Source organism: Lutjanus erythropterus, chromosome 21, assembly GCF_056507025.1.
Source record: "Lutjanus erythropterus isolate fLutEry1 chromosome 21, fLutEry1.hap2, whole genome shotgun sequence".
NCBI lineage: Eukaryota > Metazoa > Chordata > Actinopteri > Lutjaniformes > Lutjanidae > Lutjanus > Lutjanus erythropterus.
The window spans coordinates 29,047,116-29,075,054 of NC_139337.1; the positions used below are offsets into that span (position 1 = coordinate 29,047,116).

General features: G+C 41.9%; 1 protein-coding gene across 1 annotated transcript in view; it reads left to right on the forward strand.

Moving 5' to 3' along the window:
• The window catches only part of LOC146307795 (cadherin-6-like), a 118,441-nt gene that overhangs the window by 273 nt on the left and 90,229 nt on the right, over nt 1-27,939 (forward strand). The window lies entirely within an intron of this gene.

A 27,939-nucleotide genomic window follows, 5' to 3' on the forward strand; every position in this document is an offset into this window, starting at 1 on the left:
GCTTTTGCTTTGCAACTTCGTGTGGAGATTGTGGCTCGAAGAGGAGAGATCAGTTACTACTTCTTCTTCTTTCTGCAGCGTTTGTAGCCTTATTTTGAAATGTCCGAGCTGGGTTGTTCTGGGTTGCGCGCTCACTATATGCGCCAAATAAGAGCTTCATCTTCCTCTTCTGTGTATTCTAGTGCAGAAAAATCGATTAATTATAGGAATTGCTGCGGGCTCTGAATCGGAAATGAGTTTGATTCGTAAGTTATCTGTATTCAACTTCCAGCGGGGGTCAGTGAATGGTCGGCAGGTTCATCAACTTTTCTTATTTTGCTAAATGTCTCCGTGCGTAATTCTCATGCAAAACGTGCAGAGAGGTCCCGCACGACGCATTAACGCCTGCCCCGATACAAGCGAGCATGCATGCATCCGTGCACGCAGGCAGGCCGCGGCTCTAAACTCAACTCAGCCCACCTTTTTGCTTATTTTTGCGGTCACGCATGAAAGTTAAGGGCCTTTGCAACGCTTGCTTGAATCCATCGGGGATTTTTTTTTTCTCTCCTTGCTGCAGCCAGTGGCAAATCCACGGGATGCGAATCGATGCAGGTGGGACAGCGTGCTCTGATAAAGGCGGATGACTGTCTGTCGCACTGTGATGCCCTGCTGCCTTTTTTTTTTGCTAGAGATCAAACTGAAAAGGGGCCCTGCATCTTATTTTATTTTATTTTTTTTTATTTGGTGGAGTTGACTCAAGAAAACTTGAGTCAACTCCACCTAAAAAACAACGTGTCCTCCAGCGTTATTGACTACAAGATGATAGGCTATCAGTGCTGTGGCTGTGAATATTTAATGCAGGGTGCTGAATAATGCAGGCGGGGCTATAAAAGAATTAACTTGGCTTCTTTACTCAAAAGTCGCAGGTATTGACAGGAGGGGAGGCGAGGTGGACTGAGTCTAATTGAATTTAGTGCTTTAGCTGGAAAGTTTGTCTCTGTCCTTCCTGTTGCCTGCAGATTTCTCCATGTTGGTTCAATGTAAGCCTGAGGTGATGTTGCCCAAAGGGGGCCAAGAAGTTGTTTTTTTGGGTGGGGTGGGGGGGGGGGTGAGTTTGTCGAAACTACCCAGGGGGGGAGTTATTCCGCAATGATGTTCTCCTCCAGTGTGCACACATACTTTTAAAAGTGCAAACAGGGACTGGTGCTTATCATCAGGGGGAGGTTGGGAAATGAAGATTACATTTGTAACCACTGAAGAGGCAGACAGATATATCAGCCAGCCGATATTAGTGGCCTATCAGTGTGCACACACTGTGCTAAGGCTGGGTGATTTGACTTGTAAGTAGTAACTCTCTATCGCTCTATAGGCTATTCCACAATATACTGTATATGTTTACAGTTTCTCTAAAGTAACCATCAGCTCTGGAATAGGGCTGGTGGATTTTTTTTTTGGGATAAATAATAGCCAGTAATGTGGATATAATGACTAAGTGGGTAAAGTCAAAAAATACATCATATCATGACACATCATGTAACGATGATTTAAAGACAATATCTATCATGATATCAGTATAATATCAATATATTGCTCAGCCCAAAGCCTCATCGGCCTAATTCTTTTTACAGAATTAATTTAATTAATTTATTTTTGTGTGTTTGTTTTTTAGGCAGAATTTTCAATATTTCATCCTTTTTCCTCAAGTTCAATATGTTTTGTGCCAGTTGTGTTTTTTTTTATTTATAGTTGTTTATAATTATAGATACTGATATTATCAGCCGATACTGGCCTATCACAGCTACATCGGTCTGTATCGGTATCAGCATATCGGTAACATGATGCAGATAGTTTTATTATTATTATTATTATTGTTGTTTTAAGGGCAGCATTTACTGTATTTTTGACCCTTTTTCTTCAGGTTTGATTATATTTTACTCTATATTTGCTTTTTATTTGTAGTTGTTTATCATTATTAAAAGTGCAACTGAAGGTTTACTGTTTCCATGCCTTGACATAATGGCTGGGGAATATATCAATATTAGATTTTTGATATTGTTATATCTTGATGTGTCATAAGTGTTGTCTTATCCTGTTTTTAAAGGCTGAATTACAGTAAAGTAATGAAAGTTTATTTGCCTTTACACCAAATGTCATCCCTACAATATTGTGACAATATTAATATTTAGGTATTTGTTGAAAAATAGTGTAATATTTGATTTTATCTATATCACCCAGCCTTACTTTATATACTGATGGGTAGTTTAATCTTCAGAAATGCTTCATATTCAACAAGATCATCATATATCTGTGAATTTATAGCTCAAATCATATTATTAGTAAGTGTCTAATAACCACATTTGGGGGATCACTGCAAAAAATATATAGTATATTATTATATATTATCAGTCCAGTATTGGCCTTTCACAGCTGTACCTCATACAGCTCATACCTATATCTTAGATTTTGGATGTTATATGTCACGTGTGTCTTTTCTTGGTTTTAAATGCTGCATTACAGTAAAATGATGTAATTTTCTTGAGTTCCCTAACTGTTATCAAGATTATTGATATTTTGGTGCCTATTTGGTCAAAAATATCTTAGAAAAATTTGCATTTTGTGATATCATCACATATCGTGGAATAGCCTGAAAATATTGAGATATTATTGACAATCTGTTGCCCTTTGTCAAGTGTTTGATAACCATATTTGAAGGATTATTGCTCAAATGCTGCCTGATATTGTTACCAACCCCAAAACTCGAGCATCGGTGGGGTCTGAACGAGCAGGTTAACTCCACGTCTTTTTATTGGAACAACTTCCTGCTTGATTTTCTGAGGCAAAGAGCAGCTTGGTGATCGGAGATTGTCTGAACCAGAACAGGTTTTGTGGTCCAGGTTTTTCATACGCTGGTTTGAAGTTCAGAGATGAAAGGGACAGAGTAGAATCTGTGGCTGATCAAAGTCATACAGAAAACACGGCAGGTACTGAATATTTAACGCCTCTGCAAATAGAGTTCCTCTGTATGTGTGTGTGTGTGTGTGAGGGGAACATACAGAACCCTGTGTATGTTGTGTTTATGGTCCGAGCTGCGTGTGTGTTGTGTATGAAGACATTGAGAGTAACGTAGCAGAGTTGATTTGACAGGCAGGGGAATAGACACATCACAGCCATCTGCATGTTTTAAAGCAAAGCTCAGATCACAATAGACAGTCGCTCACATTTCATCTTCCTCTTCTCCCAAATATCTTCACTCCGCGGGTCATGTGCCGCAGCTTAGGGGATATTCCAAAAAAGTCTCAATCTGTCGCTGCCCGCCTGCCTGCCCGGGCCAGCCAGCCAGCCAGCCAGCCAGCCAGCCAGGCAGCCAGCCCGGCTCCATCCAGCCTGTCCCTGCGAGCGGTGACGTCACGGGGGATGGCGGGTTTACCCGACGGCCAGACGATGATGACCGGTGACCCGAGCTGATTACATTATTTGTGCTCCAGATGGGCAGCATCATTTTGATGTGTCCTGCTCATAATATTGAACATTCCTACACTCTGAGAAAGAAAGGTTCTAACTGGAACCATGAAGGGTTCTTCAGCTTGACCCCATAGGAGGACCCCTGTTTAGATCCTGGTAGAACCTTTTATGAAGATTCAACTTGGAATTCTTTCAGTTCTACCCAGAACCAAACATAAAGGATTATATTTAGAACCTTCTACAGAGAAGGCTTCTATGGTGTAATGGTTCCATCCAGAACCCTCTCTGTGGGCTCTATGACGAACCTTTCCACCTTCTGGATACAAACAAGAACCCACTCAGGGGGTTCTTTTGAGAACACTTTTATATTCCTAGGGTTTTATCCAGAACATACTCAGGGGTTCTACTGAGAAAGTTTTGATTTTGCAAGGGTTTTTTATCTAGGACACACCTAGGGGGTGCTACCAAAAAACTTTTTATGTTCCAAAGGTTTGATCTAGAATCCACCAAGGAAGTTCTATGCACAACTTTTTTCTTGAGTTGTACCTAGAACCTTTTTATATTCCAATAGTTTTATGCAGAACACGCTCAGAGCCTTTTACCAAGAACCTTTTTACAGTTCAAGGGTTTAATCTTGAACACACTCAGAACATTCTAGTGAAAACTTTTTATATTTCAAGGGTTTTAAGGGGTTTAAGGGTTCTTCAAACATTTCAGCAATTGATGAAGAACTCTTTCCTCCAAATAGGGTTCACTGTTTAACTAAGGGTTACAATTGAAGCCCCTTTCATCCAAAGAACTCTTGACAAATACTTTATTTAAAAAAACAAACAAACAACCAAATAATTCTGGGTAGAACCTCAGCCCTTCAGGACGAACCCTTTTGGAACCTTTATTTCTCAGAGTGTAGTCCTCTCCTCCTCAGTGGCATCTGGAGCTCATAAAATCACATCCCAGTGGCGGCTGCCGCTGTCTGAAGCGCACTCCGATCCCCTGTGGGAATGTCGGCGGCCTTCTTCCCTCTGCTCGGATACTTGTGGACATTTGTTGGGCCCGCATGCACAGCGAGTGGCTCTAATGTGTGTGTGTCTGTGCGTCGTTTACGAATGTTTGAAGTCAGTGGCAGAGAGCACCCCTGGGCATTGTAGTTCACTAGATGCACCTTGATTGTTTGAGTGCATTAGTCACGGTCTGTATGATGTGATAATAAATCATGACGTTGTTTGTAGTGCCAGTGCTCCGGGATTCCTCTGAAGATGTTCTTGTGCCAAATGTTTATCTGGAGTTGCTGCTTTCAGTGCCAGCCAAATGGGCTTCTCTCTTTTCTTCCTTTTTTTTCTTTTCCTTTTTTCCTTTTCTTTTCCTTGAAGATAAGAAAATTTAAAGGAGCAATATGTAACAATTGTGCAACACAAAGTGAGTACAGCTGTCCAAATAGCGAGCTGGAACCATAGAACCATATATTAAAATCCTATTTAATATGTGATCTATGGTTGAAGCTGGTTGTTTTCTCCTGCCCCCTTCTCCCCAGACTCCAGGAAGCTCAGGCGGGTTGCAGGAACACTGCAGGAGTGCAAGACAGGCGCCACATTGTAAATTGACAATAACAAAAGATGATGAGTCCTCCACTGTAGGACGGGTGGAAATAATCAATTCTTAGGTGCATAGATTCTCTCTCAAAAAATTATAAATCAATGTGGAAAAGTCAATTATTTGAAATTCATCACCTTGTGAATGTGATAACAAGAGCCCACCCAGGGAGAACGAACAAGAGCCCTTTTATATTATGGCACAAAGACGGATTCTTCAAGGATTTCAACAGTCCTTGAAGAATTATTTCTTCCAAAAAAAGGTTCTTAATGGAACCCTTAGTCTTACAAAGAAGCCGGTCATGTCTAGAAGGGAACTCGTGATTTGCAAAACTCTCACAAGATATGTAAAAGTCCCGCACTACTGTACTGTCATTGGCTAGTTCTTGTTCGCCTTGACACCTTTATGTGATTGCCAGAAAGCCTCTAACAATGTCAGAAGGTTTGTTTTAACCATAAACCACAATCTTCCTGAAGAGAACCCTCTTGGAACCCTAATTTCTGACAGGGTACTTTCTTACTGGAAGAGAGAAGTAGGAAGTTCCTACTTGAAACTACTCACAGCTGTGGATTATTTTGAGTAATCAGGTCATGATTTCTGTAAAGAGACATTGCCTTTGACTTTTTCAAATGTACTTGTTGGTACTTTGCACCACAAGCCAAGAGAACCATCTACTTCCATTATATTCAAGAGAATATATCTCCAGAACTCTACAACTCACACCACAACAATCTAGGTGGATAAATAATCTAAAGACCAGAGGAAAAATATGTATTTCTGATTTTTGGGTGGCAAATCCCTTTAAATTTTTGTTGTATTTCCTTATAATTTGTTACCCCATGCTACAGTGCTATCACTAAGCATGATTTTAGTCATTTATAGTGCAGTAATATCTGATTTAATGTGATGAAGAAGTGAAAGAATCATTTTTGTGTACATGTATAAAAATATTTGAGTTATCAAAGGTGTAGGAACCCTGTCATGTCTTTCTTTTCTTTTCCTTTCTCTACAACAATGCCCCCTGCTGTACAGGACAGACTCGTTTCTTCATGAACAATGGCAGCTTTGACTCTTTTTCCCCGCTACCATGACATTGTCTTTTATTTCTCGAGGCTTCTTGTGACCATTAGAGCAAATTTCCTGCAGGCAACTTAATAACTGCTCCTTCCTAATGAGACAGATTCCCTTCAGAGACGCCTATTTACGGAGCAGTCAGAACCGTAATTGCACAGAAACCAAAATAAGGAGAGACGTTCTTCTTCCCCCACAGTGGAAGAAAATGTGACGTCTGTTTCTTGTTAAATCTACGGTTCTATTGGCACCGTCCCGCTGAAGGTCAGCCTTATATTCCCACATTGAATTAGCTATGACTATAAAAGACGTTAGAATTAGACGGCGAGGATGCTTCTTGACAGGTTTCTCAGCAAAAGAGATGTGAGAGCTGGATGATGGCCAAGAGAGAAGAACATCACTGTACACTCTTAAAAATAAGGCTTCCAAAAGGGTTCTTCTCAAAAGGCTGAGGTTTATTCAGAACCGTTTGCCTGTAAATAACTGTTTTTGAAAAAAAGTTCTTAAAGGATTGTTGAGATCCTTGAAAAATTCTTTCATCAAGGTTTGTTTTACCATAATGTAAAAGTATTCTTGGTAGAACCCACTTGGTGGGTAGTGGATAAAATCCTTGGAATATGAAAGGGTTCTCAAAATAGCCCCCTGGGTAGGTTCTCAGTATAACCACCTAGGAGGATTCTAGATGAAACCTTTATAACATAAAAAGAGTTCATAGTACAAGTACTTGGGTGGGTTCTAGATGAAATCTTGGAATATAAAAAGGTCCACTGTAGAACCCGCTGGGTGGGTTCTTGTTAGCACCCCTAGAAGATGAAAAGGCTCTGTATAGAATTCCCAGACAGGGTTCTGGGTGCAACCATTGCACCATAGAAGGGTCCTTCGTGGAACCTGTCATAAGGAGTTCTGGGTGAAACCATTCTCAGATGTTTCTATGGATAACCCTTCATGTTCCCAGTAGAACCCATTGAAATGATTCTAAGTCAAACCTTTCGACTTTGGTTCTGGCAGGAACTACCGGACAAGCTGAAGAACCCTTTATGGTTCTAGTTAGAACCTTTATTCCTGTGCAGAGTCTGCATAAATCCGCCCAAAAAAGGGCCTGTTATGCTGTGAGTGAGCTGAGAAGATAAATACACATGGATCAGACAATTTACACCTCACTTAACAATGGATAATTATCTCTCGCTGCTTTGTGCAGGAGAACACCAATTACACACAAATATACACATAAATCTATTTTCAAAGAGGCTGGACGCAGATACGGTGTGTGAATGTGTGTGTGTGGTTGTGTGATGGAGCTGATAGTATACAGTGTGTGGCTCAAGAGCTGGTGATAAGAGAAGAGTCCGGCTTTATACAGTATGGCACACTAGGACGGATGTGACTATGAAATCACTTAGATTCATGTCTTTGGGGTGGGAGACAGAGTAAATTGCTGCCAATGTTGAATAATGCAGTCTGCCAACAGCCTTTTTTTCTCCCTCTTCCCCCTCAAACTGTGGCTTGGCTCCACAGCTTTTCTAATTATGAAGTGGCTGAGAGATAGCTTCACAACTCCCGATACTGTGGTGGCGAGCGGAAGCTGGCCGAATAGCAATCTAACTGAATTACCAACAAAGCCTGACAGACTTGTGGAGTTTAGCGAACATATTTGCAAAAGTAACATCCCCCACCTACCTATTCAGTCGCGAAATGTAGACGCAGACACAAGACGCGGGGACACACACTTAACACACATTTTGAAGTAGGCACAGACGCGAACAAACAAACACAGTACAAAGAGGGAAGGTGTACAGTTCTCCGCACGCTTCTCAGCACAATTTAACAAGATATATTAGTCACCCAGGAGGCAGCAGAAAGCCAGGCATCCACAGTGTACAGCAGACTGCAGTCTGACAGTGGGAGATAGTGATTTACAACAAAGCCCTGTAGACCATGGCACAATTTCAGAGTTGCCGAAATGACACTGGTAAAGCAGGGGCATGAAAGTATATCCACCAGCCACGTCTCATTTCTTACACCATTTGCCCCGGGAAGGGGAGGGCGGAGAGCGGAAGGGGCAGATGACAAATCCGGTATTGTAGCTCCCGCACAATGCTGAGTCGAGCCTGGGAGTCGAATTCTGTTTGGAAAGTACACTCTGAGAAATAAAGGCGCTAACTAGAACCATAAGCGGGGTTCTTCGGCTTAGTCCCCATAATAGAACACTTTTTGGCTCCTGGTAGAACTTTTTGTAAAAGTTCCACTTGGAACCCTTTCGGGGATTTCTACCTAGCACCAGACACAAAGGGTTATACCTACAACCATCTGTGAAAGGTTCTAGCTGGAATCCCCTGTGAGTGATTCTACAATGAACACTTTTATGCTGTATTGATTCCACCCAGAACTCTGTCTCAAGCTCTATCCAGACCCACCCAGGAGCTTCTACTAGTAACCTTTTTAGATTCCATAAGAACCCTTTTATATTCCAAGGGTTTCATTCAGAACCCATCCGGGGGGTTGTACTGAGATTCCTTTTGTTACAGCCCAAAAAACCCTTCCCAAAAGAGTTCTTCAAGGATCTTGCCAACCCTTGATTAACTCTAATTTCCGAAAAGGCTCTTTTGATGAAAAGGGTTCTTAACCCTTAGTCTCACAGAAAACCCACGATGAACCCTTGCTTCAAAAAAGGACCCTGAGTACCCTTTTGGACCCCTTATTTCTAAGAATGCACAGTGACGTTATACTGTCCTTACCACCTCCCTTATTCAAGACCTGTTGAGAAACTGCCTCACCGAGAACCCTTTAACATATAACAAGGGTTTTATCAAGAACCCACCCAGGGGGTTCCACCAAGAACCCTTTTATAATTTGGTCCAAACAACCTTTGACAAAAGAGTTTTTCAAGGATCCCAATGATCCTTGAAGAATTCTTTCTTCCAAAAAGGGTTCTTCTGATGGAAAGGGTTCTTAGTACAATCCTTAATTTCTTCAAAAAAGAATTCTTCATAAGTAGAACCTCAGCGCTTTAGGAGGAAGCCTTTTGGAACCCTTATTTCTCAGAGTGTACGAACAAAAAGCTACAAGGAAGACACCTTCAAGGACGCCGAACATCCCCTCTTTCTTAAATTTGAGGTGAAATCGATTTCTTGACCTCGCGGGTGTACCGTTAGGGTTTGGATTGGATTTGGAATTAAATCTCTATATCCAATATGTGAGGGGGGAAAACACAATAATCATCTAATAGTGGAAATCACAGATCCAGATCACTATCAGAAATCTAATCAACTGTTCCCCGGCTCGAGGCTGATCTCTCCACCAAATTTCATGGAAATTTGTTCATTTTTCAGAAACCCTGCTGACACACAGATTAACTAACAGGGGTGACAATGCAACTTCCTTGGCAGAGGTAAAAATGTACCCACTGATTAGAGTTGTCATGACACCAGAATTTTAAAGTTAGATACAATTCTGGTATTACAAAACGATACTCGAAACCTCTTTCAGTAGAAAAATAGAAGAAAACAGTCGTAGGCACACAAATGAAGATAATTTTGTTCCTTTTTTTGTAAAATATCAACCTGCACTCAGTGCTGGAACAGGAAAAAAAGAAAACACCAAACAGTTTCTGGCTTTGCTGCAGCAAGCAGAATTTCAGGCAGGACGATAAAGACTGAATTGATGTCAGGTGTTGAATGAGCACTTGGATCATTTTTTAAAATAGGTTTGATTCTTTCGATAATATAATTAATGGACTTTGGACGATAATTTTAAACGTTGCATCAAATAATGTGTCGGAATATTGGTACTTTTGACAACCTTACTATTGATATGTAACATTGTAAAAATAAATTGTTTTAACTTAAAAAAGTTAGCATCTGGGCTGCCTTAAAAGTAAGAAAATTAAAAAATAAGGCTATAATATGTAATATTTCTGCACTAAAATGCCTAGAAACACAAGACATGTTTTATATTTTGTTGAGTTGTGTTCCAACATTATCCCAAATGTTTCCAACAATGAACGCAGGGAAATTTGCCCCTTATTCAAAAAAACAGTACGTTTCCTGCTAGCCGTTGCTAGCTAGTTGCTGACTTCCACACAGTCACACATCAGAGTGAAGAAGCAGCCGGCAGTTGTGACGTAACATGAATAAAACTTAAATAAAACCTCGCCTGAGTTACATCAGATAGATTTCCATCTATCTTTCCATTAAAAGTATGTCTTGTTGTGGTTTCAGTGTGAGTAAATTCATGATTATTCAAAACAAATAGACTTTTATTGCCAAATAAACTTGGTATTAATTCAGTTGTACATGAGAAAACATGTTGAAGACATTTAAAATATGAAGCTGAACCAACAATACAAACAAATTTGATTTTCTTTTACATTTTCTCGATTTAGAAAGAGTCAGTTCCTCACTTAAAAACATACAGCTGCTCCTGTTGGATCTACTTTGTTTCAGCACTGACACAAAAACAATATATGAAACAGCTCCTTGTGGGTTTATTCAGTTTAAAAATTCAGTACTAACCTTCATAATGGTTTGCATTGGTTTCTTTGTCTTATCTTTAAGAGCATTAGAGACGCACAGTAAGTTTTCATCATGTGTTTCCTTCAAGATATAAAAGAAAAAGGTCTCAGGAGAGTTTTAACTCTCACATAGTGCATGCTGGGAAGTCTGCTAATACACTGATTAAATGCTGTTTCTTTAGATAGTTAATTTAAAGAGTTCATTGAACTCTGTACAGTACTTTAACTCAAACCATCATTTCAAGTTTGAAGATTTAAGTTAAAAGAACCAAATGTTAATAAGTTCTAAACTCTTCTCAGAATAAATAGCAGAAAAGTGTAATCAACTTGAACAAATTAAACTTGTATATTTATTTATTTATTTATGTGTGATGATGTCGTGAAGTAGCGTGGGATCATGAGAGCTGTTTTCTTCACTTTTGAACATCCACCAAATCTGATGTGATTCAGGCACAAATCATCTTCATGGTCGAGCTAATATTAAAGTTTTATTCACGTTACATTTAGTCACACGTGCCAGCTCCCTTCCTCACGCTTTAGACCCATCGACTTTGAATAAATTATGGATTTCTGGGCATTTCTGCACATTTCACACTGAACAAAATATATAACATATCTCTTGTGTTTTTGCACATTTCAATGAGGAAATGTTACCAACACCTAAATTCCTATAGGATTTTTTTTTACAGTTTTTGTGCCTTATGGGGGCGTTTTTTTTTCAGTAAAACCTGAAGAAAACATTGACAAAATGGTCAAAAATGGGAATTTAATGATACTTATATAAAACTGTCACACAATGCATGCTGGGAAGTCTTCTAATATGCTGAGCATGCTTATTTTAGAAACTTGATTTAATGACTTGACTTAACTCTGTATATTCAGCTCATCATTTCAAGTTAAAAGACTAAAAGTTAGAAGAACTCATGTTTATAAGTTCTGAGAATGAACTAGAAAGTTTAAGTGGAACTAACTTGTATATTTATGTTAGATTAGTTTATTATTTAAACTTTACTACTGTCATTGTCGTACAGTAAAAAAAAAAAAAAAACATCCTGGAGGTAGTGTCTTGTACAGTGTGTGTGTGTGTGTGTGTGTGTGTGTGTGTGTGTGTGTGTGTGTGTGTGTGTGTGTGTGAGAATGAGGTAGCTTGTGCAGGAGGGAGAGTGTGAGTGAGTGCAGCAGACAGATCATGTCCGCAGGTCCTGCCTTTCCCCTCTAGTTGGATTCCTGTCTGTGCAAAGCCCAGAGGCTTAACTCTGGCTGCAGTAAGTGGACTGAGGAACGCTAAACACTGTCTGGGGGAAGGCTGCTGAACATGACAGCCAGTTAATAAGTGTATGGAAGACGAGCAAGTGCATGAAGGAGTGCAAGGGGGGGTTGGCAGGGGAGGGCAGCATCGTCTGTCTGACTTTTGAGACTTTTGTGAAGGCGAGGGGAAGGAGAGGGGAGGATTGGTCAGGACGGAGGGGGGATAATATTGACTGTCGGATGACGAGAGGGTAATAGGAGATCAGAGAGTCCAGCCACAGGACAGGGAGCATTAGCAGCTGACTGGAGTACAATGAAGACAGAGAAAGGGAGTGAAGGGAAAGGGTCGGGTGTTGGATAAAAGAAAGAGAGACTTTGAAAGAGCTTGTTCCAAGTAGATGGCGAGAGGAGGCGATAATGATGCTTACTTTACTCCTGCGAGGCAGCCGCAGTGAGAGCTGTCAGCTTCAGGCAACACAGGCTGGTGGGACGCTGCCGGGATGCCACTTGGTATGTTAACCCCCAGACGCCGCTGACAGTATGTGATAGATTGCGGGTGTGTAATTACATGTGTGTGTTTGTTTGTGAGTGCGAGAAGACGGCGAGGACGAGGCTGTTTGTGGGCCCTCGTTGTGTGTGCGTGCGTGCGCGCGCATACTGAGGTGCGCCTTTGTGTGACTTTTAGCGTGTCAATTTTTCTTGGCAGCGGTGAAAGCAGAGTGATGTGATTTTCCCCTCTAACAGCCTCCAGGAGTAATGATCCAGGTTATTGCAGATGACGTGTAACACCTCAACCCAGCGGGCATTGGCGCTGCAAAAACCTGTCCTTATAGGTTAGGCTTCAGGGAGACGGTTGTCTTGGTGGCAGCGTCGCGCGCACAATTCCTCCGTCTCCCAAACCTGTCACCTTCAGATGGGCCCCTCCTTCTGTGGATAATGGTCTCCTGTCTATGTTGTGAATGATATCTGGACTCCATTGTGCGCTCGTTTCCTCCGCTGCGCTATTGTCCTGCAGAATGCCTTTGTGAGGGTTTTCTTTTTTTTTTTTTTTGGTAGAGGTACAATGTGCGAGCTGTATTCTGAGGTGCTGTAAATGAACAGGCAAACACATCAGCAAAGGTCCTATTTACTTTCAATCCCCAGAGTGAAAAAGAGAGGTTTCTGCCATTGTTCTGCTACTTCTCAAAACATTAGGATGGCTCATTGTGAACGAGAGAAATAGAAAGACCCCTGCTCAAACTACCTGCCGAATCAAAGCGTGCGTACCATTCTGGGACCGCGCATTCCTCTGGGAAAGACACAATACAAGCTTTCTGCAGCAACATGGGACATGCAGTAATAACAGTGCTGTACTGTACCGGGCTGAATAATACTCAGGGCGTCTCTCAGACAGTCGGGGAAACCTGTCCCCTTTGAGAAAAGGTCATTCTCTGAGAACCCCAACAGCTGCACACTGCGCTTTGACATGAATAACTGACAAACGGATGTGTGCGGGTCTCACAGGCCTCCAATTACTGTTTGACGCCGCTGTCCATCACACACAAATGGGGCAGGACCTGCCAGAGGACCTTCAAGTTTGCCGGAGCAGGCAGCCTCGGCGCTACAGAGGAGCTGCAGACAGTCTTTACTGAACTCTGGGCATTCAACTCATTCAGCTCGTCTTTTCACGTTAAAAGGCTTGAATAAACTACGGATTTCTCTGCATTTGAATATTGTTGGGAACTCAACAAAATATATATCATATATCTACTGTTTTTAGACATTTTAATGCGGAAATGTTACGTTATAGCTTTTATGAGAAAAGATCAGTTGATTTGGCCTAAATTCCTGAATGATTTTCTACATTTGAAATCTACATTTTTGTGAAAATCACATCTGCAGAGCATCTTGCTCATATAGTTTATGTGACTTTTCAGGGGGATTTCTAGTAAAACCTGAATAAAACATGGAATTTAATTATAATTGTATGAAATTCTTACACAGTGCATGCTGGGAAATCTACTAATATGCTGATCATGTTTCTATAGAAACTTAATTTAATGAGTTAACTGAGCTATTTACACTCAAATTCAAGTTAGAAGACAACATGCTTATAGCCATGTTTATAGCTCGAGTTCAAGGAATTTGCTAAAGCTTTCCTTCTTGTCTTGGTTGCGCCGTTATTATCAGCGTGTCTCGTCCTTAACGTCACCCACTAATGACCGCAGCGACCTGCTGTGAAGTACTGTCCAACTTAAACTGCAGCTGAAAAAAAAAGCTTTAGTCTGCACCTCTCTTTGGCAACAGTCCATAAAATTGTTTAACAGTCCATGTAAAGCTTAAGCAAACTCACAGAGCGCACCTGTAGACCTCAGCCGCTGTCCAAGAAGTCCCGCCGGACGTAAGCTAGCTGAATGCCTCGGCTAATTAGTCAGAAGACAAAGGGGAAAAAAAACACCACTGCCACAAGTCTGTAACCCTCTTTTGCTTGGTTGTTAGTGTTTTGCAGTCCTTCTGGCTGTGGGTAATAAGCTGCTACGACTTCTCTTTTTCTATAATCTTCTTTATTCTCCTGTTTATTCTCACCAAAAAGGCAATAGCAGCGGGGAACAGCAACAACAGTGTTACATTGAGGAACATCTGATGAAAATAAAACTTGCTTTTATTTTAGTCATTTTAAGACCTGTAATGGCACTATTAAGTACTCATAGTGGTACTCAGTAATGGAAAGTACCGAAATATATGTACTTGTCTGTCTATGTAGTTAGGTATTTTATCTAACAACTGTAATGGCGAACTTTGGCAAGCAGAATGCAAGAGAGTTGAATTCGCAACTCCCGTGTTCTGTGAAGTAAAATGGTTGGTAGGTCTGGTTGGTTTGGAGAAAGCAACTTTTGGCTTTTATGGCCTGCAGTTTCCTGTTGGAAACCACCACCATATTCACACAGTGGCCATTTTCCTTTGCCATCACGCCAAGAGTGAGTGCAAATGCGGTCGGACCTGCAAGAGGAACTTCAGGTTTGGCGAAGCAGGCAGCCTCAGTCCACCCCGGCGCTACAGAGGAGCTGCAAGCACTCTGCAATAATTGAGTTTGATCTAATGAAGGTAATGGCAAACTTGGGTTATTGTTTGCCCGAGGACAATGCAAGAGAGTTGAATTCGTTGTTGGGAAAGATGCCGGGGGAATTTCTTTGAAATGGAAAAATTGCATTAAACATTCCATTTGTATTAATTATATTGTGCCTCTTATTAACATTGGTGTGCTCAGCAGCAGCAGCGGTGCTGCCGGTGGTATTGGGCTTAAAGCAGCCCTCCAAGCAATGATATTAGAGGCAACCATCCATGCCTGAGGCACACTGAAACTGCCTGTGATGTCACCGAATAAATGAATATAGCTTTATTCTGAAGCATTGTGTCTAGACCTTTGGTCCTACGAGACATCAGTCACTCAAGTTACTCACCACTTGATTCAATTAATCATAGCCTTAATTCAATCCGATGGTCGGGCCTCCCAGCTGTAAGCCTCTAAGTGGGTTTTAAGAGAGCCGGAGTCTGCTGGTTTACAGTCCTCCATGCAGGAGCTGAAGGGCTGCCTGTCTAGCAGAGATTTAGTGACACTCCAGAGGTCAAGGGTGAGACTCGAAGAGGTAGGTGGAGTGGTTACGTGGTCTGGTGCACCGGAGGGAATCTGCAAACACAAACACGTAAGCACACTCTCGTGCATTTGAGCAAAAAAAAAAAAAAAGTCTTGTGCATGCAGCTACCCACTCATCATCCTCCCTCCACCACAAACACATGGAAGCAAGTGGGTGTGTGTGAGTGTGCGTGGACACACACAGAATGCAATGTCAGAACTCGACCTACAGTAGCAGAAGCAGGCACTTGTGAAATGCAGTGTGGATCTCCTCAGTCTCATAAATAATGGACGTTGGTGAAGCATCTGTCAACTTTTCTGTCAACCCTGTTCCAGATGGGAGTCAGACAGGCCAGGCCGGAGCAGCGTGTTACATACACATAACAAACCTCCATCCAGTGTGTCTCCTGCACCCTGTGCCCTGTTTACATCAGCACACTGACACCCGCGCTCACCTACACGCCTCAACCTATCTGCTGATTTATTGGGTCCTGCACCCGGCTTCCTCGACCGTTTCTTCTCGGACCTGAATGCCGCGCACTTACATGCACATACAGAGACAAATTTAAAGGGATAGTTTGGATTATTTTATGTGTGGTTGTATGAGGTTTTTATCATGTGTCAGCGTATTACTGACAGTAGATGCTGACATCAGTTTGGAGAAGCACAAGCTAAGTGATGCACTGCTGCAGACGGGGTCTGAAACAAAGTATTTAGCCACTTAAAAAGAGGTCCATGTGTATGCCATATTTTGAATATTTTCAGCACTTTACTTTGCCATTAGACAGTCTTTTACAATTGTTAACTGTTGTTATGTCTGCCAAATATTAGTTTCTAAACCAACCAAACTCTATAGGTGAAATTGGTATTTTTACCTCACAGAATACAGGAGTTGATGGTGTACTACTGCCTCAATCTGTTAGTTTGTGTTATTGTGTGACTTCAGTGAGTCAGAACTACCCTTTCAAAAGACTAAAGTCACACAATAACACAAGCAAACTAACCAATCAAGGAAGTGGTAGTCCAGCAACTCCCATATTCTGCAAGGTAAAATGAGTGATTTTGCCAATGGAGTTTGGTTGGTTTGGAGAGAGCAATATTTGGCTTATATAACAGTAGTTTCTCATCAGAAAGAATCAAAATAAAGCCTTGAAAATATCTTAAACAAAGCATACATGTAAACTGATGATTTTTTTTTAGATAAGCCTTTTGTTAAAGTACCAATTAAAAGGCTAGCAGAGTGCCTAACCAAGCTAATGGCAGTTACTTACACAGTTACTTATTTTAGCAACAAGTAGAGCTATTTCTCTGCCGGTCACCGAGGTTGTGTTTGTCTGTGTTCACTGTGAGGCTGGTGAGTCCAGTTTTGTTTCCTGCTAATAGTGCTAACTGCCACAACTAGCTACTTTAGCAACAAGTAAGCCAAAGCTAACTATACAGCAAGAAAATCTGTAATTGAATTACAGACAGTCGAAGCTGAGCAGCCAGAGAACATCAGAGAGGAAACCAGAAAATAATTCCTCCATGGAACATCCAGTTTTACCAAATTCAGTGAATAAATTATAAAGTTGTGCTTTTGTACAGTGAGGCACATTCTGTTCCCCATTCCCCTTCCCTCATGTGGCGGATAAAGTGTTATTTTGGATGCAAATTTCCGGGAAAATGCTAACTCAGAAATAACTTTAGAAATATCAGAGAATATCTTTTTGTCATTGTAAGGCCAGATACTAGCGTTTAGGTGAAGTGTAGTGCAATAAATACTTGATTAAAACACTTACAAATCAATTTTGACTTCATGGGAACTTGTTATTTGCTAGAACTCCCCCCTGCTTCTGCTTCAGGTAATACACTGACTATAAGTACCTCTTACAACCCCACATCGTGTAAACCAAACTAACCCTTTAATCATTGCAAGAACTAGTGCAACCTCCCCTTGGTACAATAAATAAAAGTTAGAAAATACATTCTGTTCTCTGTCTAAATACACTCATATTTCCCAGAAGCTCTCAGAGTAAACGCATCAGTCGCACCTCCTCACTTGGCGGTGGGGAGATGGTAAACACACACCTCCAGCGACTTACATGTTTGTTGACTTAAACATGGCACCGCTCACTTAACATTAAACAACTCGCTGCGAGTTCCTTCCCAGAGCTGTACACTCACTAAGTCATCCCTCCTTGACATCTGGCTCGGAGAAATCGGGGTGTGTTGTCGACGGGCACGGGGCCAGGACAGGGATGGTGAGCTCGTGGGTTTGTGCTTGTGGAACAAGTTTCAGTGGCGGCTTCCCTTCCCTTCTCCGCCTCACCTCGCTGGCAGCTAGGCGTTAGGATGAGTGGGCCGGGCGCTGCCGGGTGGCGGTTACTGTACGGTTGCTTTATGGACTAAAGCACTGTCTTCCCGGCCTTGTCGTAATAGAGGATTCAGCTCATAAAGCAGCATCATGATTTGCAATAAGCAGAGTTAGGGGAGAGTAATGAAGGTGTAAATCAACTGAGCCATTCTTTTTTTCCTTCTTCTTCTTTTAATCTGACATTGGCAGTCTCTCTCCCTCTCTCTGTGCTGTCTTTTCTGTCCGCTCCCTCCTCCTCCTCCTCCTCCTCTGCTTCTTCTTCCCCCCTTTTCTCTCTCCCTTTGCAGTAATGGAAAGCCTGGCACGCTGTAATAAAGCAGAGTGAGCAGCAGTATTAGTAAACAGTCTCCGCAATCATTCAGCCAAGTCCAACTCCTTTATTTTGTGTGTGTTTGTGTGTGTGTGTGCGTGTGTGTGTGCGAGGTGTTTCATACCCCCGTACGGTGTTCGGGTGGTGGGCGTGGGGGCTAATGAATGAGGATGGAATGAGGAGTATTTAATTCCAGTCTGGGAGAGGGACTATTTGTTGGGCCTCCTCATAAGAACGCCTTTGTTTTCATTTTTTCACAGAGGTTCGAGACAAAAAAGCCTCTTTTTTTCAATGGCAGCGATGGGAATGTAGATGCAAATGTGCTGCATACAAGATCTGCAAAGAGGAACAGGACCACACAGCCTTCAACAGAGCACCACGCTCTGAGAAACACCAGTGCTGACGAGAACCCTGAAGGGCTCTGTGGCTTCTGGAGTTCTTCCTAGAGCCCAACATAAAGGGTTATACCTCTGTGAAAGGTTTCACCTAGTATCCCATATGAGAAGTTCTATGGTGTATTGGTTCCACCTAAAAGTCTTTCAAGGGGTTCTGTCCAGAACTGCTCCACCTTCTAAGGGTGCTAACAAGAATCCTACCAGGGGTTCTACCAATAATCCTTTTATTTTCCAAGGGTTTTATCTAGAACCCATCCAAGGGGTATTAATATTGCTTTTGTATTCCAAGGATTTTATCTAGGTCCCACTCAGAGGGTTTTACCAAGAACCCTTTTATATTCAAAGAGGTTTAGGGGGTTCTATTGGGAACCTTTTTATATTCCATGGGTTTTATCTTGAACCCTCCCAAGGGGTTCAACCAATATTGCTTTAATATTTAAAATGTTTTATCTAGGGGACACTCAGTGGGTTCTACAGATAGCCTTTTTATATTCTATAATACATTTAGGGGGTTCTACTAGGAACCTTTTTGTTTTTCAAGGGTTTTATCTAGAACCCACCTAGGGTGGTTCTACCAAGAACCCTTTTATGTTCGAAGATTTTATCTAGAACACACTTAGGGGGTTATACTGGAAACCTTTTTATATTGCAAGGGTTTTATTTAGAATCCATCCAGGGGGTTCCACCAAGAGCCCTTTTATATTATGATACAAAGAACCCTTGACAAAAGAGCTCATCAAGGATTTCAACAATCCTCGGGGAACCCTTTCCTCCAAAAAGAGTTCTTTGAATGAATTGGGTTCTTAATCTAACCCTTAGTCTTAAATATAGCCTTTACCAAACCCATTCTTCAAAAAAGCATTCTTTTGAAGCAAATATTTCTGGGTAGAACTTAGCCCTTTAAGAGGAACCCTTTTAGAACCCTTATTTCTCTGAGTTTAGGCGCTGCCCTCTGCTGAAATTAAGACGTCGTCTGAATTTTTGAAATGGAGCAATGGTAAGCTGGATTGGAAGCAGTCATCAAAAGAGAGAGGGGGTCCAATACTCCGGAGTTAAAATGCCTGGCTGGGAATCATGTTAAAATTTCCATTCCTCGCTCCAAATCGATCGTATGGGTCCCTGCTCTCCAATATCCATGGTCACCTTTGCTATAAAGTAGGGTATTACTTCTTTAATGCAGTGGGGTTTCATTCTGTGACCAGTGAGGAGAGGAAGGAAAAGAAATGTATCTGGTGACCTCAAACACAAAGAAATGATGGCTGGGGATAATGAAAGAAAGTGGCCTGAATTTTTCAATACATATATATCTATCTATACACACACACACACACACACACACACACACACACACACACATATATATATATATATATATATATAGCTATATATATATATATATATATATATCGGTTTGCCAGTTCATGAGCAAGATTAGTTGCTTGAAGTCCGCCCATGACATTGGGTTGAATTATTTTCCTCGTCTGCCTGTTTAACTCCAGGTAGCCTCCGCGGACACGTTAATGCAGTATTGATTGTTTATCTGTAATAACACCATGCTGTTGCCGTGCTGGTAACAACAGTGGAGGGGAGGGGAGAGAGGAGGGGATGTGGGGGAGAGACAGACAGGAGAGGCGGGGGTGCCGCGGGTGGTAAGGTGCTGATAGATAACACACTATACCCTCTTTTGACTGGTGGCTGCCGATTGTGAATCTGGGGGTAAAACGAGGTGGCTGAACATATCCTATCTGGCAATAGTCCAGGTGTGAAATGGGAAATAGAAACTGGGGTGAAAACGTCAGTGCAATGTGGCCGCTGCTCGATAAGGCTGTCTCCTGCCTCCGAATAATTCAATCTCCCGCTCCGACCATTCTGGTAGCTTCTCCCCCCCCGGTGCCAACGCCGACGTCCACCCACTCTCTGCCCCTGGGCCCGGAGCCCATATGGCCAGCTACAGTGTCTCTCCGTGACCTATGGCCGGGCCTGTTGTTCAGCCAACCCCCCCGAGGAGCTTGGTAATTACAAATAAGCTGGAAGTCACACCAGCCACGAGGAAAAGGTGAGTGTGATTAAAGATGTGTGTACAGCAAAGTTCAAGGGGTGCTCCGATGGCATGCCAGCATATTGAATCGTGTGTCTTGGCAGCGCTCGGGAATCAAATGCTAACTTGGATCAATCAGGCTTCTTTGTTCATTAGGGTTGTCCGTCCCCAGGAGTGGCAATAAAGGAAAAAAAAAAAAAAAAGCAATGGCGGCGCTCATTTCAGTGATGAGGCCGCTGTCCCTCAGGGATAACTAGCTGAGGTAAATAAACATGAGTCACAGTTAAGGTCAGAGGAGATCATGGCCGTCTGTTGTTCATCTCAGAGGACGCCTGAATCCTTTTTGACGTGATTGGATTGAGAACAGAGCAGAAAGAACCTTATTTTAACAGCAGTACTGCAGCATCTATTCATGAAAAGACAAGACAGCAAGCATCCTCCTTTCATTTCAGAAGGAGAACACTCTTAGAAATAAAGGTGCTAACTAGAATGCTAACTAGAATAAATTTTTGGTTTAGAGGTTCCACTTGAAACCCTTTCATGAAGTTCTTCCTAGAATCCAACATAAAGGGCTATACCTAGAACCATCTGTGCAGAATCACCTATGACAGGTTCTACAGAGAACCCTTGTATGGTGTAATAGTTCCAGAATCTTTCAACCTCCCAAGGGTGCTAACAAGAAAAACCCAGAGGGTTCTACTGAGTACATTTTTATATTCCAAGGGTTTTTAATGTAGAGCACATTCAATAATTCTACAAAGAACCGTTTGATATTCGTAGGGTGTTCTATAGAGATGGGTTTGATCTAGAACACACTCAGGGGGTTCTACAGAAAGTCTTTTCATATTATAAAGGTTTTATCTAGAACCCACTTAGGGAGTATCACTGAGAACCTTTTTATATTCCAAGGGTTTTATCAAGAACCCAACGAGGGGTTCTCCTGAGAAACCTCTTAAAATATGGCACAGTGAACCCCTGACCAAAGAGTTCTCCAAGGATTTCAAGAGTTCATGAAGAATTCTTTCTACCCAAAAGGGTTCTGGACGAAACGGGTTTTTAATGGAACCCTTAGTCTTACAAAGAACCTTTGATAAACCCTTTCTTCATAAAAGGGTTCTTCAGAAACAAACTGTTCTAAGTAGAAGCTCAGCCCGTCAGGAAGAACCCTGTTGGAACCCTTATTTCTAAGAGTGCGTTGCTAACGAAATATGTATTTATACAAGGCATTTCGATTCAGATGCCATCACAAATCGTGTGGCTTCTTCTTGAATGGTGTTCATGCAATTCATATTATTTTCATTTGTTTTTTATCCCGAGGCCGGGCTCATACCCTGGCAGAAGTCCTGCCTGTGACAAATGGCTTTCTTAACACTCGAATGCCTCAGTGGGTTTAGTTGGGTGCTGCTTTAGAGAATTTTGTCCAATTTGAGAACAGTCAAAAGCCAAAGCATCAGCACACATCTCGAGCTTTCGAGTGCGCGTGAAGCCCTCTGCTATTAATAATGTAAAAACAGGTGCTCCTAACTGTCGCCGTGTTATTTTATGGTGGGCTTCGAGGAAAGGTCATTACTCTTAGTCGAGGGGGGAAACACATTTTCTCGCCGCAGCCTTTTATTAGGGCCATATTTTAGGTGTGTGATGTCTTTGTTTTAGCTCCATGTATTATTTAGTGTTGTGTGACAATTGTGTTTGTAGCTGTCTCGCTGCTGACCTGCTGTTACAGTCGATATACGCCTGAATGGAAATGTGCTTCCACGTCGCTCCCTCTCATGTAATTGTCACAACAGGGAGGCTGAGACAAACGTGGGAACACAACTCCTTCACTGATTTTCAATTCACTGCGCCAAGTTTGACCTTTATGTACTCCAATCAATGCATCTGCTTCCACAGACGCACTATTCATTTAAAAGCAGCGGCTGCGGTGTGATCTAATATTCTGCCAGGGCAATATTATTAAGAGGCAAACAACATTATTGATATAGGAATAACAGCTTTTAATTACCAGATTTAATGTGACTATTATTCCTACATTGATGCAGCTGTGGCCTTTTGCTCCAGACTGTTCGGGGCTAAATGTACAGAAAACAGATTCTGGCACTCGGCTGCACGCGGCACACACACACACACTTTGGAAACAAACACTGATTTGCATAGGACACACCCTGGGGGTTCTACTGAGAACCTTTTCATAGTCCAAGAGTTTTATCCGGAACCCACTCAAGGGGTCCTACTGAGAACCTTTTCATATTCCAAGGGTTTTACCTAGAACCCACCAGTGGGGCTCGACTGAAAACATTTTTTATTTTCTAAGTGTTTTATGTGGAACCTACCCAGGGGGTTCTACAGAGAACCTTTTCATAATACAAAAGTTTTATCTGGAACCCACCCATGGGGTTTTACTAAGATTCCACCAAGGGGGTTCTACCGAGAACCTTTTTTTACATTTCAAGGGTTTTATCCAAAACCCTACCATGGCGTTCTTTTTATATTCCAGGGGTTTTCATCTAGAACCTACTGAGAGGGTTCTGTGGAGAACCTTTTTATATTCCAAGGGTTTTATCTAAAACCCTTCCAGTGAGTTGTAAGAACCCTTTTATATTATATATATTTTATACCCTTTTATAAAGAACACGCCCAGGGAGTTCTACCAAGAACCCTTGTATACCCCAAGAGTTACATCTAGAACACACTTAGGTACTTTTTACCAAGAATCTTTTTCATTTCCAAGGGTTTCACTGAGAACCCACCCAGGAGGTTCTACCAAGAACTCTTATAGTCCAAGGGTTTTATCTAGGACCAACCAAGGGGGTTCTACCAAGAATCCTATTATATTATGGTACAAACAGCATTATTGATTATTGATCAAGTTGACGGAAATAAGAAGTTTTAATGATTACAGATGTATTATTCCTACATGGATGCAGCTGTGGCTTTTTGCTCCAGACAGTTCAGACTAAATGTACAGAAAACAGACTCTCGTGCTTGGCTGCACATGGCACACACACACACACACACACACACACACACACACACACACACATACACACACACACACTGGGGAAGCAAACACTGATTTGCATAGACACGAAGGCTCCCATAACCACCAGTGTATTACCACAAAGGCCACAGCGGGGAAAGCAGGAAGCAGGCAGACCCCTCCATTGAGCCTCCCCCATCCCTCCTCCCCCCCTCGCTGCTATTGTCAGTCCCTCAGAAGAGAGCTGTGTTCGACCACACGGCCCGCTGGTGACAAAACACGAGCACACAGGAAAGCAAACAACCGAGGATGTCTCATCTGGTAACGTGTCGCCGGATGAATGCTATTAAGCTATTATTTCTTTGCTCTTTATGCGTGCGAGGGTGTCTCGTGCCCGTTTGTTCAGCCGTCGTCGGGCAAGGATGACCACATCTGTTTGCCACCAGGGTACTAGGCGTTATTAATCTTCGCGAGAGGACATTTAGCGAAATCAAACCTCCATTTATTAGCCCCTAGCGCAGGATTGGAGAACTGGCGAGGGGAGATAATGACTTTAAGCTCCCATTTAGTCAATTAATTCTGAGAAGTGGAATCAGAAACTGCTCGCTTAAAAAAAAAGTCTGTGTTGTTTATGATGACACAGTTCAAAACCATATTTCTGGGCTGAAAGTCATTATTTGGCACCGGCGTTGGAACAAAATGCTGCAGCCCTAATACACTAAGAGAATCTGGAGTGACTTCAGAGAGGAGGGACCAGTTAAAATAATGTGCTGAGAGGGTGCTCAGCTGCCACGGCGCTCGATGGTAAACACCGCCATAAACACTGGTGCAAGTTCATAGAAGCCCATCTTTGTTTTTGTCAAAGTGACAACAGGGAGAAAGAAAAGGGGAGTGAGCTGAAAGACGGAGCAGTGTGTGTGCGCGGAGAGAGCTGGCAACCCGCAATTTAGTCCAGACTGTGGAGACATAAAATCAAGTGCACTAGAGGAAGGGTTACTTCAGGAGCCCTCTGTGGGTTCTAAACTGGGCCACTCTGGCGACGGCTGCGAGAGAGCTTCGGACTGAGTGATGCGAGCTCTGCTGAATGATGGCACAGTGGAAATAACTAGAAAACAAGGGAAAATAGCGGGCTCTCATTGACTTGGCCCAGATTGTATGATTTATATGGGTTATTTGGTATGCATTTGGGCAGCGAGGCAAGGTAATGTGTTTGCAGTGAGCTCTGGAGCGGTGCACTGGGATGAATGCTACGGGCACCACCCCCCCCCACCCCCCACCCTGCCTCTGACAGGGATAGTATGAGCTAATTTGTTTGGATTACTGTCATTCAGTCGAAGGCGGAGTCGCAAGCAGTGCTTATTTTGACACAAATTTTAAATTTGGCTTCGGTTTTAGTTGCTCACTGAATATTGTAGCTGGTTCAAACTCACGTTTTTGTTTTGTTTTTGTCAGGATTTAGTCAGTGGAGCTCACTTCAGTTCAGTGGAATTTGTCTAATTTTAGTCAGTGTTTTTGTCTCAGCTTCATTAAAATGGATTTTGCTGAAGGATATTTCTCCTGGCTTAAAAATTCCATTGAGAAGTAAGCATGTGTTTAATCATCTAGACAGAGCATATCTTACCGTACATATTTTAAATCATATAATAAAGATGTTCCGATACAGCTTTTTCCTTCCTGATAAGGATTCCTGAATTTTGCCTGTATCAGCCCCTGCTGAGTAGTTTTTACAGCCGTATCCTCGGGCTGCGACTATTGATTGTTTCTCAGTTAATCGATCGGTTGTTTGGTCCAGAAAATATCCAAAAATGAACAGATATGATGCCCTCAAATGTCTTGCTTTGTCTACAACTCAAAAACATTCAGTCTACTGTCATAGAGGAGTAAAGAAACCAGAAAATATTTGTATTTAAGAAGCTGGAATCAGAGAATTTTGACTGTTGTTTCTTAAAAAATACACAGACTGATTATTTAAAAAGCTGGCGATTTATTGCAGCTGTAATGAGGGAGTTGCTTCAGATTTGGCACAAATGTCCACTTGGACTCTGATTGGAATTTGGTGGTCAAAGGGTCAAAGGTCAAGGTCACTGTGACTTTTTTTTTGTCCATGACTCAAGAATTCACACACCAAATGTGTGCATGTGTCAGTGATGAACTGATGCCTGTTTTTCAATTGAAAAGGTCAAAGGTCAACTTCACAGTGACATCATAATGTTCAGCTCTCTATCAGCTCTCTGTGTGAGAAGACCGCAAGTTTCTCAGTGCAATCATACGTGTCAGTACAGTGATAAAAATACACTTAATTCCTTTTATTAAATTCCTTCTCCACTACATGCATTATATGAGTCTGGACAGACATGGATGCAAACTGAAATTTGAAATTAAATGACACAAACTCAACCACAAAGGAGCAACAGTAATAAAAAAAATACTTAAAAAACTGCAGCATGCTGAAGAGATGCATGTCAGTAGTGTTTATTATCAAGTAACTTTCGGGTTTCAGATGTTTATTTAACTCAAAGATTCATTCATTAAGCTTTTCCCAGCCTCTTCCCAAAAGGGTGTTAACACTTTCCATCAAATTCCCCACAGCATTTGGATCGTGACGTTTTAAGATTTCCGTTTAAGGAGCCCTTCCAGTCCTCTGCTGATCTATTAATTGCAAAATCTTTTTTTCCCCATTTTTCTTTTCCCTTGTTATCTAGAGTGGTGAGCTTGTAGTGGACACTTTGAGAGTTTCGTATCAAAGCCTTACAGTCTGTGTCCTTCTTGTTGCCTGAAGTTTATTTCTCAGTATTTCCTCAGACATATCAGTGGAGTGGTAGATGCAGATAAACATCCAATACCATCCTTTAATGATATCGTTAAGACTAAGTTGAAATGTTGGTAACACACCTCGGAGTGAAACCTAATGTGCTATTTAGAGGCAGAAAGGGGACTTAGAGAGCCGTTAACTAAATCTTGATGCTATTCCAGCGTTGTAGGTTGAATCCTAATTTTCGACTCTGGTGTTTTGCACTACAGTGCTGACATTCAGTCAGGAATTTCCCTTCAGCTTTGCATTCCAATTTGACTGGGGATTTTCAGCTGTTTATTCGGCAGCATTTCATGATGATGATTTTGCCCTCCTCGATCCGTAGACATTTTGTATTTTCCTTTGTGGTAATATCCCCCATCTGTCTGAAATCTCCTTTTAGTGATCAATTTCCTTGCCTTAATCTGTGAGGCGTGTGCGTCTGTATGTCAGACTTGAGTGGGGTGAAGTTATTTTCAAGACAATGCGACAGTGTGTCTAGACGCTGTTTCTCAGCTAAACAAAAGATCAATATATATTGACAGGCTTCTGAGGGAATTTTTTTTTTCTCTTTGGTCGCATGTGTGTCCATTTTTGCTGCAAGGACGAGAGACACAAGGCTTGTTTTTCTACATTCTGAGAGCAAAAGTTCATCCAGCTACTCGGTTTTTGATAATTTGCCAGCGGGAGCTTCGGTTGTGAACCACTAACCCACATGGGCGATAAGACAAATGGAGAGCCCCAGATTTGGGTCGAACGTTCTGTTTCCCAATTCACACGTGGGATTTATCTGTAAATTTCTCTAGTGAGCAGCATCACATGGATTGTGAATGGCACCTCTTAACAAACTGAGTCTGAAGCGAGGCCAGAAAGAGGAGTACACCCTTAGAAATACGGGTTCCAAAATGGCTGAGGCTCTACCCAGAACCATTTGCTTCTGTGAAACCCATTTTTGGAGAAAGGGCTTTAAGATTGTTCCTTAACTGTTGAGAATACTCAAATGTTTACCCATGTTTCAAAGGGTTAAGTTTACTTGTGGTCTTGTGTTTTTGCCTCATCTGTAGAATACAATGTGGTTCTTTGTAGAACCTCCGGAAGACAATGGTGTTATAGTTGAAACTCTTATAAAAAGGCTATTTTTATATCCTCCTTGGTGAGTTCGAGGTAAAATCCTTGGAATATAAAAGGATTCTTGGTAGAACCCCTTGGTGGGTTCTTTATAAAACCCTTGAAGTATAAGGGCTTCTTGGTGGAACCCTGTGATTGGGTTTGAGATTAAACTCTTTTCAGGTGGATAGAACCCCCAGACAGGGTTCTAGGTGGATCCATTACACCATATAATGATTCTCTGTCTTGGCCACCACTATGGTTCAACCACCAAACTTTGAACCCACATAGATGGTTCTCAGCTAGGACCAAACAATAGATTTTTCTTGGGAACCAGATTGGGCATGTCATGTTCTACAGGTTGTTGTGCATTGTGCAGCGCTCTCTGTTGATGACATCCTGGGTGACATTGGTTCCGCTCAAAATAGAAGGAAACACAGGTTGGTACCAAGGTTCCTAGAATCTTGAATAGAACTGGTTCAAGAACCAGAGGTA